We start from the raw sequence: 15,000 nt of genomic DNA on the forward strand, positions 1-15,000 counted from the left end.
CATCGTGTTTTTTTTCTGCCAGCCCCCGAGAGAAGCGGCAGCCATTACAAGGGTCATGTGACCGGGGATGTAGCGATGTCGGGAATACATGCTCCTCGAGGAAGAAGCCTACTCCACACCTCGTGCTGTTCCACGTTGATGACTGAATTATTCACACAGAAATTAATAATTTCATGAACTCAACAACTTTTGGAAACTTTGGACCATCCTGTGCCAACGGAGCAGAAACAATAAAAGAACTTCGACAATAAACCCATCAACTCCATCCAACACCACATGTCTGTGTGTGTTCGCCTGCACGTGTGTGTGTGTGTGTGCGTGTGTATGTGCGTGTGTGTGTGTGTGTGTGTGCATGCACACTGCTTATCCTTGCACGCCGTTTGTGTGCGGCTCCTCTAATCTAAGATTTATTGGCCATTAGTGAACTCAGAAAGTCATTACAGTTCATTCTGCTTGGAGCCTGACGTTTTATTAGGACAAATCTGCCCTCCGAGAACAGCACTATGCTGAACTGCACGCATTTCTGAGGCACGGGGTCACATGACTGCAGGCTCCATCCACCCCCCACTCCACCCCCCCTCCGTCACCACCCCAGTGCTAAAAGCAGCGATACAGAACGCTGGTCCATTAGAGGACTGCAGCATGATGGAGCTGGGGGTGGGGGTGTTGTGGAGAGCGGGTGGGGGTTTGAGGGGTGGGGGGGGGGGGGCATCTTGCACTCCCCTGACTAATTACGTGGAGATGCAAATCGCTTTGCAGCATGACCGTCACCCCGCCGTTAGGATGGCCAGGCCTCTGATTTATGCTCTCCGCTTCCAGACGAGACGCAGTTGCGGAGTGCGCAGCGTACGTTTGCAAGTGTATATGCGCCGAAAACAATTTCTTATTGATCTCTTTCTCTTTTTTAAGATGAGGCAGTGATTATTTATTTGCGTACAGCAACACGTGAGGATACAGCTGTTCTTGAACACAAAATACACTATCTCTTATTTCCTTTGACGAATCATACCATTAATCATGCAAAATAAAGTCTATGAGTTGGAAATTAAAATATTGCAACGCATAATTATGATGTTTACGATGTCTATGATGTTTATGGTTACTTTAAAAAATGTCTTTAAGGCCACAGCCATAAAGAGGCCATATTCCATCAGCCCGCTGATGTAGGAGTGAACGCTGAGTTCTGACATGGGGCTTCTGACATCAGAAGATACAATATGTCACAGGTTATATTTCTGATGCTGTTGGCCCACCTCTGACAACCATGTCTATTCCGTATGTTCCTCATATTCAGCACCACCCACACCCTCACTGGTCTTGAGCTTTCAGAAAGATTTGGGCCAATATGACCCAGGCAGTCCGCTATGACATCAAATGCATGATGTTACAAAGTTTGTTTTTCCAAGATCATAGAAGCTGTGTTTGGGATCATGAGAAATTATCTATTAGGTGCTTAAACTACTTTAAAGGCAATCTTAAGGGCAGTAAATAAAAAAGCAAGCAAGCTGTCAAGGAGGAAATAAGAAGTCCTTGAGACTCATTGGATTGACTGATTGGTGGTAAAGTTCGTAACCGAATACACAAACTTTATTTTTTTCCCTACAGGCAAAATGTTGAAGGTGATAGATCGTAAGTAACGAGTGAGAACGAGCAGGTCTGTGGTAAATTAAAATGGATTCTGGGTATGTCGGCGCTCACAGCGTGTGTGTGGCCCCTGGAGCAGCAGAAAAACCAGGAGCAGGGTCTGGAGAGGAACTGAGTTAGCATCTGTGTCACGTTCACCTCCTCACATCCTTTCTCTCCATCTGGGCAGAACGTTCAGTTTATGAAAGCATCGCTTCTGCCTCCTGTCGGCCCATCGTGCCTGCGCCCGAGGAGGAACGCATGGCTTCGGTTCGGAAGGGCCACCCGGTCCATTCTGGGGGAGAGAGAGAGCAACGGACAGATTTATAGTGGAGGAGCTCTGAGCATCGCCTCTGCTCTTTAGATTTATACACAAGTGTCTGTTTGAGCATCTCTGGATGCAGCACAGATACATTTCACCTACATATTCATGTGTGTGTGTGTGTGTGTGTGTGTGTGTGTGAGTGGGTATATGCATGCATATATGTGAGGTTATGTATACAAGATGTGTGTGTGTATGTGCGCTTGTCTAAGCACGCAGGTGTGTGTGCACGTGTGTATGTGTGTGTGTGCATCCCTTGGCCTCTCGCCGGCTTTCTGTTTGTCCTCTCCGTTTCAGACAGCATTTCAGGGCCCAGTAGGGTGGGATTTCCTTCCAATTAAGGACCATCTGTGTGTGTGTCTGCATGTCTCTCTGTGTGCTGTCCCTGTTCGGCCCCTGGCAGGCCTCCACCTCCCCTCTCCACCTCACACCAGCCACCATCCACCTGCTGTCCTGCCCCCAGTTTACCAACGTTGTGTCAACATTTGGCCAACGTCCCCCCCAACGCCTCCCCTCTGTACAGCGTGCTCAGCATGGCCTGCTGTTCTGAGTTTGGCCCGTGACAGAGGGCTGACCCTGCTAATTGCCCTGGACCCGGGAGTACGTGTGGCGTGGACGAGGGGCACGCGTGTGGCCGCTCTTACAGGCGTGACTAACGGGCGAGAGTGGAGCGGATCGGCTCAGAGCCGGAAAGACAGAGCCGCAGCGTGGTGTCGGATTAATGTGGAGACGGACAGGGCCCGCGTGACGCTGCAGTGGGACACGAGAAACTGCTCCGCTGAACATCCTGCAAACTCCAGCAAGAGACCCGCGTGTCGTCCGTCTGTGTGCAGCCTGTCTGTCTGTGTGCAGTCTCTCTGTCTGTGTGCAGTCTGTCTGTCTGTGTGCAGCCTGTCTGTCTGTGTGCAGTCTGTCTGTCTGTGTGCAGTCTCTCTGTCTGTGTGCAGTCTGTCTGTCTGTGTGCAGCCTGTCTGTCTGTGTGCAGCCTGTCTGTCTGTGTGCAGTCTGTCTGTCTGTGTGCAATCTCTCTGTCTGTGTGCAGTCTGTCTGTCTGTGTGCAGCCTGTCTGTCTGTGTGCAGTCTGTCTGTCTGTGTGCAGCCTGTCTGTCTGTGTGCAGTCTGTCTGTCTGTCTGTGTGCAGTCTGTCTGTCTGTGTGCAGCCTGTCTGTCTGTGTACAGTCTGTCTGTCTGTGTGCAGTCTGTCTGTCTGTGTGCAGCCTGTCTGTCTGTGTGCAGCCTGTCTGTCTGTCTGTGTACAGTCTGTCTGTCTGCGTGCAGCCTGTCTGTCTGTATGCAGCCTGTCTGTCTGTCTGTGTGCAGTCTATCTGTCTGTGAGCAGGATGTCTGTCTGTATGCAATCTGTCTGTCTGTGAGTGGACTGTCTGTCTGTGTGCAGTCTGTGCGTTACATGGCACTACTGTCTCAAATACACATCAACAAATTTTACAAAAACACGGACTGGCTTTACCAGAGGTTGACTTTGGAGTGTAAATCAGGAGTGTGTGTTTGGTATCAATGCTCCTTAGGAAAGTACTTATGCCTCTTCAGAGTATTCTTTTTAAATGGCTGACCAAATAAAACATGATTTTAAAGTAGTCCTCCTAACTTTCCAAGTCCAAAACATTTTATATTTTTTAGATGTTGGAATCGGTATGCACATTTCTCAGAAGTAATTATACTGCCCACTAGAGGCCACATTCATACCCTTAAAGGAAAGAATTTTCTTTGACACAAAGTTCAGACTCTGGTGCTTTATTGAATGAGGTGTGAATATTGGTAAAAGATGATTTCGGGAATTATTTATTATATATTTATATAAAAACACACAAATAAAAACATACTGCCCAACTGCCGGTGTGTCCTGACTTCACTAAAGTATTTACTATGAGAAAGAAATAAAGAAAACCAGAAAGGTTTTACTGACTGCAGTCAGCTCTAAGTAGTTAGGAATTTCAACATGGTCTCTCTCATGGTACCCAATCAGGAATCTGCAGAGAGGTGGAGTGCCTCACCTCTGAATAATCTTATACATACAGCCTGTATATTGAAATCTAAGTGCTATGTGTGCATGTCTTTGGAGGGAAGGACTTTGGAAATGAAGGTGTGGATGCCTTTGATGGCTAAGACTGGCGGATGTTAGCAAGAACTTCAAAATCGATACATTGGCTTTAAGAAGTGCAGATTGGAGGTGAGAGTGTGGAGGGGGTAAGACATTCGAGTGGGTTCTGAACATTTAGTTTAGCGGCACACACAGATGAAGGATCTGGAGCAACGCTATTTAAACACTATGATATTGATAATGGTAGAACATGGGGAGGTGTAATTGGTCCCATCGTCTTTGAAGAGTAATGATGTGTTTGATCACTCATGTACAGAAATGGATATGGCTCTTTATGTGTGAGCGGCGGGGGGGAAGAGGTCTTAATGCAGTGCAGGCTGTGCTGAAGACCCATCCCTGATGCCCGATCGATCTCCACACACACATCCAGTCTGAAACTGCTCTCACAAAAGAGGTGTTGCAAAAGAAATTCATCAATTATTTCCCAGTGCCTGACTAATATATATCTGGTCTCCAACCAATTATGGATTCTGTGTCCAATACTGTTCTTCTTGAATGATTTCTGCCAAAGAAATGACTAATGATCACCAGATTGCACGTTATGGGGACATATGATCGATTGCTGCGGATTATTGACAGGAATATGCATATGAAACCATTCCGGTATAGCAGTGATATAGTACTGACGCTATTATGTGTGAAGTCCTTTTCATAGAGAGTATAGAATAACGCAGTGCAAAGAGACAGCATAGTGATGACAGTCCTTCCTGTACAAGGCCAGTGTTGATACAACTCAAGGTCTTTCAGTGCAAACACTTAGGAGGCCTCTGCTTGTGCCTGATGTCGTTAATGTAAGGGGTGTCTGTGCGTTTCAGGGGTCTTATCAGACTTCAGGTGAATGGGTCACTGAATCACTGGATCAGACACACGTTCTGTGAGGTGTGAGGTGGTTTGGAGCTATTAGCCATGTTACCAAGTTAGGCGTTTAAGGTCAAACATATGCTAACTGTACTGTTAGATAATCCAATTTCATTTCAATGTTAAAAGCTCAAAGCAGCAAATGTTTGTACACTGGAAATGAACTGGTGTCCCTAGAGCAGCATCAACTTCTGCTCTGTTCACCCTTGAAAAAGGTCAAATACATACTTTTAAAATATTCAGTCAGTCCCTGTAAATGAATTCATTACACTTGGAAACAAAAATGTCAACTGAATCATTTATACTGAATTCAAATCTGTTTTAATAATTTTGTTATCAGGAAACAATCAAATAATTTCAATTTTGCAATATGTATATATTACATATTCATAATTAAAGCTGTTTTTACATATTATACTTGAATAATGTACAAATGTAGTTCTATAATGGTGGTGTTGGTGTTCATTTTCCATTCTATACATAATTACATATGTTATACTGAAACAAGCAAACAAAAAATGGGTTACAGAGAAATGCTCAAAACAAATGTGTATTCAGCATGCAAAAATGCATGAGAAATTGACATTTTGCAGGGGACCAAATCCTTGTTGACTGGTGTAATTATTGTACTTTGTCTACATAAATGAGATCATTTTAGGTTACTTTTTAGGTTATTTTTTATTAAATGTTGTAGCTTTAATTATGCCCAAGTCAATCAGTATTGTGTAAGTGAGAATTGTGGGTGGAGGTTATGTACAAAAAACACAGTTTGTACATATTGTTGAATCTGGACTTGAAAAAATATATAAAAATAAATGAAAAAACAAAAACATTTTAAGGTACTTCTAATCAGTTCAACCATGCAAAACTATAAACAGTACAAAATGACAAAATAAACCTGAAATCAGAAGTTTGTTTATTCAGCATATTTTGACACATTTCTGCTTTTCTGAGAATAATATTCTTACATTGTTGAGTAAAGAACTCAATTACATGGTAATCGTTCAATTATATTTTAGCAATTTTGTTTCCAATTATTAATGCTTTTGGCTCATTGTGTTCTCGTGGTAACAGTACAATCACAACTTTTCTAATCATATAAAGTGGACCATTTAACCAACACAAGCCCCTGTTTGGGAAGAGGGTAGATCTTTTGCAGTTAAACAGGTAACTCCATACTTCAATAGTTATTGGTGCATCTTTTACTCATACTCAAGTTTATTTTATTTTATTGTATAATTTTGAACAGCTGTTGGTTAAACACATAAAACACATATAGTTCTATGGATAGTTAAAATTATAAACGTTAGTCTCACTGATCCATCATTGCAACATTAAGATAAATATCTACAGAACACTTGACCAGGTTTCTTAACCTGTGTTCCTGGGTGTTTATTGCAGTGTCAGATCATTTATCATTTAACTTGTTTATTACAACACTTGTATGTCCTACAGATTCACATGCATTTGTATGTTTTGTTTACATTGTTTATATATATTTTGCTTATATACATATTTGGTTATATTACAACATTACAATTTTAATTTAGTTTGTATTAAATATTACATCTAAATATATAAATGTTGAATATGAAAAAAAAAAATAGAATATTTGTATTCTATATATTATATATATATATATATGATTTTTTAAATTTATTATTGAAGTCTGAATATATCAAATACAGGACTCTGGACAGTGTACTTTTAGGCGACAACAACAAATAATTCTTCACAGTGTAAATATTGCCAGTGTCAGTTAGTATGTGGGATACTTCAGCTCGGTGGCCTGCTGGATGAAATGAGAGGCTGTGAGAGGCCACTAGTTCGCCCAGTGATCCACCAATACTCCAATACTCATCCTGTGCGCGAGGTCTTCACTTAGTTCGTTGTGCTGTAAGATGTTCTGAACTTGATCTGGCAATCAGGGTGGAGTGATTTACTCCACCTCGCTCCATTTCAGGGATGTGCCGCTCAGGGACGTGCACCTTAGACAGAGCAGCACGACTTTGCCACTAACCCTTCGCTCTAGGTGTCCTGGCTTTCATTAGCGCGGATGCAGAGTGCACGGTCGGGGCAGGGCTGCGCCAGGGAACAGAGGAGGGGCGGATATAATTTAAGCGCAGCCACTGAGAACTAGTGTTCCGTTGGTTTTCAATTTTCTCATTATGGGAGAGATAAGTCGGTGGCGACTTTGCCCGTTTTAGCTCGTAACGAGGAAGAGTAGCCACCATGTGCGCGATGTCTCCCCCGGCCACGTTCTCTGTAATGAGCCCCCCAGTCGGAGCGCTCGCCTCCGCCACGGTGGAAGTCTTTAAGTGAGGCTACTGCTTCTGGGTGGGGGTGAAACCTTTCCCCAAGTTTTTCCAATTATGGAGACCCTCCAGCACTACTGGTTTCACTGCCGTATTGGAGCTGCTCTCGTGACAGGATGTCAGTTATAATGCCGTCCCATGTCACTGTCACTCCGAAAACTAGCCCTGACACCAGCGCTGCCCAAACCCATTCCGGAATATTCTCATCATATAACAGTCTCCACAGTTAGCCCACCAAATTGAACAGGTATATTCCAGGCCTTTATGCGGCGTCCCAGCCAGGTGGAGCATAGCGCCGTGTGGTGATACGGGTATAATTGGCCAGATTGGTTCAGACAGTGTTTTTGTCCCGGGGCAGGATTCATATTGATTCGGATTGATTGAGCCATAGCTAAACTTGTTCTGACATTTCTCACCCGATCTTTAATTGATTATTAGTGTTGACCATAACAAGATTTAGGTTAGTTTACGGTGTGCTTGTGTCACACTGATTGTGTCACTCACTAATGCTTTGCATGCAGAATTTTGTTTCCACACATGCTTTCTGTAAGCCATCTGCTTGCCTTATTGTGTCGAGACGCGCGCGCTTCCACACTTCAGCGCGTTCCCGCGCGTTCGTGTCAGAAGTTTAGACTGTCAGACATTAACGCCCAGCAGCACAGAATACCAAATAAGCACGTAAGCTGACGGAGAGACGGACTCGGCCGCGTTGTCCGTTTCAAAAGCCCGGCTATTATGTGTAATCCCCCAGCACGGTCTGACTGACTCTTCCCCACCCGCGTGGTGGCCATGACGGGGGGACGGGAGAGAAAGCCCGTGGACTGTGGCGCGGTCCGCCTCTGATCCCGTCCAAACACCGCCATCCACCCATCTGCAACAAAGCAGAAGTCCTTCCCTTCACACACCAGTCAAATTATCATCCAAATCAAGCGGCTTTCTGTCAGATAATGTCATGTTGTGAGGCTAGACGCCAGCGGCCGACGACACATGAAAGGATTTCATTCCCCAGAGGCGAGGGCAGCAAAAGATGACTCCTGTTTTGTTTAGCTTCCTTTCTCTCTTATTTTCCTTCTTTTAGCCGTTTAATAGGATCATGTAAATGCAAAGGTCTCTGTCCATTAAGGCTCGGAGGCCGGGCTGCGTCTGAGAATAATGCTTGGAGCTGGTGGCAGACGTTTTCGGTGCTTTTCATGTGGCCAAAGAGTTCAGAGTAATTACAGTTTCTCATAAATCAACTAAATATTTTGTTTTGTTTTGCCTGCGCTACGTACAACGGTGACTTTCATCATTTATTGTAGGATTTTTACTCCATTAAATAGTGAAAAACGTGAACACGGGACTGGAGTGCTTAATCACAGGCGGAAGTATGTGGAAAACCGTCTTTGTGCTCAGACCTCCACTTCTACTCTTTTTTTATGTCTTTTTTAAATGCGCGATAATTCAGTTTTTACACAAAATGGATGTTCTACATATTTTAGTGTGTGGTTTAAATCAACACACGACAGGGTTTCGTTGTTTGAAAGGTCACGGCTAGTATGTCTGGGAGGACGAATCATTAGTTACTACATGAGCATCGGGGTAAGATATTTTTTGTTGATATTGTGTGTATTATTAAAGTATTTAGGCCTACCTTTCTAGATAGGGCTGTAACAAGGACATTTTACAAAAAAAATTAACTCAGGGTTTAAATCTAGTTTCCCACGTGACATATTGATGAATGTTTTTTCTGTTTACATCATATTCAAGTTTTGTCTGCGTGTTTTATACAACTGTTTCCTGCATTGAGTACATCTTCTCATCTACAGTGTATGGATTGTGTCAAACACATTACAGGTTTTTCTCTGGAGCTTGTAGAAAGGCTGGAGGATGCACTGAGGTTTCGCTTTGTTGAGACGCTTTTGGCATGACTGCGGCAGCAGCTAAGCGCTAATGCCATATGAACTGATGCACACCTTCGAAACTTCTCCTCAGAGAAATTATCCACTAATTGCGCCCATTTTTCTGTAACAGTCTCATTAGTGCTGGTCTTCTACACTCAAGCATCCTGTTATCAGAGCCAGGTTGAAATCACTCAGGCATGCCGTTATCAGAGCTAGGTTAAAATCACTCAGGCATGCTGTTAACACAGCCTGGTTAAAATATTTTAACCCACACATGCCCCCTGTTCCCGGTTGCTCCTTGGGTTTCTTGTTGTCTCAGGTTTCTTTGTTTTTTGTTGTTGTTATTTTTACAAACATTTCTGTTTGTTTTACACAAGTCTAGTCTTGAAGTAAAATTTCACCTAAGTCAAGTTTTCTTTAATTCCCCCACCCCCTCATTTATTTACTTATTTCTTTATTTATTTTAGTTTTCCGCTGCCAGCTGATTTGAATGTAGAAAAGCAATGTTCTGGTAGAGTTGCTGCATTACCATTGGAGTGTTTGTGTATTCTGAATATCTTTAAGAGCTCAGCTGGACTGGCATGCATCTTTGCACAGGTGAAGTTCACGTACAATGCAATCACCAGGATGTGTGGGTGGTGTCTTGATACCATGTTTAACCCATTTACTGTAAGTGCCTCTGTGTGTGTGTGTGTGTGTGTGTGTGTGTGTGTGTGTGTGTGTGGCTGGGTGGGAGGGTGGGGTCTATACATGCACATTAATGACCAAGTCCAAGTATGCTTCATTGACTTTCACAGTTCCAGCACTGCTTACTTTTGGATGGGATTAGTGTTTTGTATATTATGCAGAGGATGCCAGTTCTTTTGTACGTGGCGAATGTGCCTATTTTTCAATTTTTCCACTCTGTTTCCCAGTTCGCCTGCTCCGGAATTGTTTCCGCTTTACAGGCTGAGTGAAGCATGTCAGTCCCGCTCGCCGTCTCCACCCCGCTCGCCCTGGGCTCCACCATGTTTTTCACATGCCGTCTTTCTTTATGTGAAACATTTAGCACTTTTTAGCAATTCCTCAGCACTTTTCAAAATGCCTGTTCCAATACTCTTCCTGGCGCTCATTGTTGATTAAGTGGAGCATAATTTCCTAATTCTGTGAAGTCTGGATGAATGTTCTGCATTATTATTTGTTATTTGCTCTGACACTTATCTCCTATTCACCTCCTCTCTCCCTCCGTCGTCATCACTTTATCCAGCACTAAATTTTCTGGCTCTGCACTCTCTGTCTCCATTGTGTGCAGTGTGAACACAACAAGATGAAGCATGACGCTTCTAAGAGATCATATTTGTTCCCTGGTTCCAGTGTTGCCCCGCCTCTTCCTGCTCTGCCCCGCCCTCCTCTGATCTGATGAGACCCGCCCACCTTTGCTCCACCCTGCCCTACGAGACTAAAACCAGAGCTGTCAGAGCTGACCAGATTGTCACGTCTGGTTATTAAGCCCACCTTCATGTTCTTGCTCTGGCTTGTCCAGCTCCTATTAAGGTGGGGGCAGGGTGGGGGCAGAGGGGTGGAGGAGGTGATGTCCACAAACAGGGTGGTGTTCTCTCACACAAGGATGTGATATGGTTCCGCATAGGGAGACCTAGGGAGACCACTGAATGAACAAGGCCAGACACGGATCATATAAAACCAGACAAAACAATTCTACAGTGGCCCTTTAACTGCATGAATAGTTTTCGACCCGAAAGTAAATATCTTGATAATAAAGGTAATCCAGCAAAAGCATCTTATATCGCCATGGACGCAGCAGAGGATGGCGACGGTTGTAGAGGAGGTGGAGCAGCACAACCGCTGGGCTCAGAGCAGCATATCGGGGGACTGATGACAGGGGACAGAAACAAGTGTCCACACCTCGCTGTTCTGCACACGCATCAGGCACAGCCGTCTGGACCGCAGGACACGGACGCGTGCTGCTCGGTTTCCATAACGACGGTGGGCTGAGCTGACATGGGTCTGAGTTGGTGGGCTATTCGTTTCTCCAGAACAGGTGTAGCTTGTTTCTCGAAATCAACCTCCAGCTAGACTAATCCACAGGAGAGAGTGTTTGAGCGTGTGTGAGTGGGGTTAGTGTTAGCCGGGCTTTACAGTGAGAGGCTGTCACTGGTGCCGGCTTCTGTTTAGGCTCCATGGTGATTGTTGTCATGAGCATTCAGCATCAGCCAACCAGCACACCTCCCCTCCCTCAGGGGTCAAAGGACAATAAAACCCCCAAAACATTGTGACACAGCATTGTGTGTGTGGAGAGAGAGTGAGAGGAAGAATATACTGTATGACTGAAAGGTGTTCTTTAGACTTTTTGAAATGAAACCTAGCAATTTCCTGAAGTTAGAACAAAAAGATTCGATTTTTAAACTGAGGGTAAAGTACAGAAAATGTAAGGCATATGAAGAAAGTCCAACAAAGACATAAAGAAGTTTTCACTCAGGAGAGCAGTTATAGTCTCGTGCTAGCAACACCAAGCCTGCAGGTTCAGTTGTTGGGGAACACACATTCTGTTCAGCTGAAATGTGCAGGTTGGTTGCTCCTGCTCAGAGGACCAAATGCTACAAAACAATGTACAATAGAGACAGAGTACAATTCTGGTAGCTCTGCATATTAACACCTGTCCCAAGTCAATCTTTGAATTTAAGGCTTGAACACTTCATTGCAAGTACTGATATTCAAATTTCTAAATCCAAATTTAGGGTAAAGGTGTAATAGCAAGGTCAGCTAGCTACCAAAAGCTCACTAGCCTAGATGTGTAGAGGCCTGTATCATTTTATAACCTTTTACCAGCCGATCCCTGGGTCTTGCTCAGTGTAATAGAATTCATACAGCGCTTCAGTTCATGATCTTCTAGCAGCACCGGTCTGACCTTCTGACCTTCTGAAGTTCTCCCCAGGCCAGATGGAAAGGATCAAAGTCCAGACGTTTTCCAGCAGCACCGAACGGAACATCAGGTCAGATTCACTGCAACCTCCATATTTACAAATTCATGTTGTCTACTGTATGTGGAAATGGCCTTAAGACGTGAACAAAGAACACTCTGTATAGGGAGATCACGCATTACATATTCTGCATCATATTTAATAAACTATGCATAACCAAATGTACCGCATACATCATTTCTATAAGACGTCCACTCATACAAATGACACGGATGCCTGCACCCCACGATGTCGGGAAGGCCCATCCACAGTGTCTGTCTAAGCTCCTGGAGAGATGACCGGTGCCAGAGGGGTTTTAGCGCTGCCTAAACTGAAAGGAATTAAAGCTCTCTGACTCACTATCATCCGGATTTGTTTCTTTAATCTCAGCTTCTCAGCATCCTCATTCATATTAAAATGCGCCTCCAGGGACCTACGCAGGGATTTGAATTCATAAGCAGAGGTACAACTGACGGTCTGGCCAGCGCTGGCTTAAACCCCCTGTTCTCTTATACAGATGTGTAATTATTAATAGCAGATATTAGTCTCAAGCATAGTATTGTGAGGCTTGGTTGGATGGTTATACTTGTGTGTGTGTGTGTGTGTGTGTGTGTGTGTGTGTGTGTGTGTGTGTGTGTGTGTGTGTGTGTGTTGAGGTGGGGAACTTCGTGTTATTAATGAGATGTTGACTAGCACGGTGATGTAAAGTTTTCTGGAACAATTAGCCTATTTTTCAGACCTCCTCCAGGGATTTGACTGAACTTTAGAAGAACTGACAGCAGGCCTCTTGAGACAAGCACAAAAAAAAGAAAATTAAAATACCACAAAGGATCATGTATTTATTTACGACTGCTGTTCTGTTTAATTCCTTCAATAGTGCCCTACTTAAAGACCGTTGTCTAAAGTAATAGATGGCTTGTGCTTTATTTACTGTATATATCCTGTAATGTACAGTATTTATTTATTTATATCTTCCTACCCACAGTCTCAGATGAGTCATTGAGCATGCCCATGTAAATTAAAATAATAATAATTTTTTATTATGTTGCAGTAAATGTTTGAAAGGGACCAAAACCAACCACCTGCAGTAATTAGACGCTGGTGCATGTAGTTCTGTCCCCAGCGCTAACCAGTGTCCTGAGGAGCAGACTGCAGGGTTCTGGTTAGCACCAGAGCTCAGCACCTCCGGCACTGTGTGCTTGGTGTATCATCTCCCTTCTCCGTCCGGCTGAGGGCTTGATGTGCACAGTTTAATTTGGGAATTGGCCTTTTTGTTTGGGAAATCGTTTCAGATATGTTACATGTGTATTATGCTCCACTGCACCCTGGCCCATACAGGTTCTAAAGAAGAAACCTCTGTGTAGGTATTCTCACACGCGCTCGAATCTCAAATCACACTGCCATAACATTGGCGGTTACTTTCATCGCTGCACACAAACTTTTCATTTCTGCCCAGGATTCTTTCAGTAGTAAATCATTTATCTATATATCACATGCTGTTCCAAAGTGCTGCACAACAATGAAAGACATTCACTAAAATAATTACACCGGCAGTCGCAATACATCGGATCTCAACAAATATTTCATATCACAGATAATATCTTTGTTCTTACGAAGCTGGTACACAAACGAGTGCTTTGAGTGTTGCTTTAGATTTTGCTATAGATGAAACCTTCTGATCCCCAGAGCCTCCTTGATGTTCCACAACCCTGGAGCACAAGGAGCAATCGAAGTGCTGGAAAGACGACCTGAAGTATTTGGGAGCAGAATATGAACACAGCAGATGTAAAATATACTATCCAGCCAACCCGACAGTAGTACTCTGGTCTCAGCATTCTCCCTTTCTACCTGTGAATCAAGCCCAATGCAGAATGGGTTTTAATAAGCTGGAATATATTAGTCAAAAGCTTTGGACTATGGTGTCAATTACAGGGAATTTGATCAACATATGAAATGTGTTCACCCATGTAATTGTGATCACAGTGCAGAAATACTTCTAGAACAAGAATCCCAGAAATATGGCGGTGAAATTACAAGGTCCCTGACTGGGGCGTTAAAGGGGAGAGGCCGTATTTAGAGTGTGGAGGGCATATTTAAAGGAGAGGGGGCATGTTTAAAGGGGAGACGCCATAATTAGAGTGACGGGCATATTTAAAGAGAAGGCGAGGGCGTATTTAAAGGGGAGAGGTCATATTTGGAGAGTGGAGGGCATATTTAAAGGGGCGAGGGCATACTTAAAGGGGAGAGTGTGCCTACAAAGTAGAGAGGGTGTGTTTAAAGGGGAGTAGGCCCTCTAGAGAATCCTCTAACTGCCAGCTTCCTCTGTTGCAAAACATGTTGATAAGTTCATAACAAGATGAACTTTGAAAATATTTCTCATTAGAGTTGAGGGAGGGATCAAATTTGGGGCACGGCTAAAGCCATCACCTCACTCAAGCAATTATGAGCTGAGGTTAAACCATTCATTCATTCATTTATAATGATTATGCTTTGTTTTCGCTAGGTTCCTTTTTTTTTTTTTTTTGCAATAAATTTTATTCAAGTAATAATCGAGATGTTGAATCCCATGGTACAGTCATCCATTTCTCTGAGGGATCATTAGTGATAACACATCTGCTAAAACTGTTTAGAATATTCCATTGTAGAAAATGGGATCATTTTCCATTATAAATGACACTGTAAATTATAAGTGCATTCTTAGCATGCCTAGAGAGTGCAGCGGGTATGAAGGTCTCAAATATTCTACATATATTCAACAAATTTCTTTTACATTTTAGAACTCATCTTTCAGACGTTATCCACACCATGAGATGTTGGTTTTATTTAATGCATTTCTCAGTTGATGTGATACTACAGTGCTAATATTTTACATTATGAAAAATGGTGTTTTCCCCTGTGCATAAGGCTCTTTTTCTATTGTGTGAAT

Source organism: Brachyhypopomus gauderio, unplaced genomic scaffold, assembly GCF_052324685.1.
Source record: "Brachyhypopomus gauderio isolate BG-103 unplaced genomic scaffold, BGAUD_0.2 sc68, whole genome shotgun sequence".
Lineage (NCBI taxonomy): Eukaryota > Metazoa > Chordata > Actinopteri > Gymnotiformes > Hypopomidae > Brachyhypopomus > Brachyhypopomus gauderio.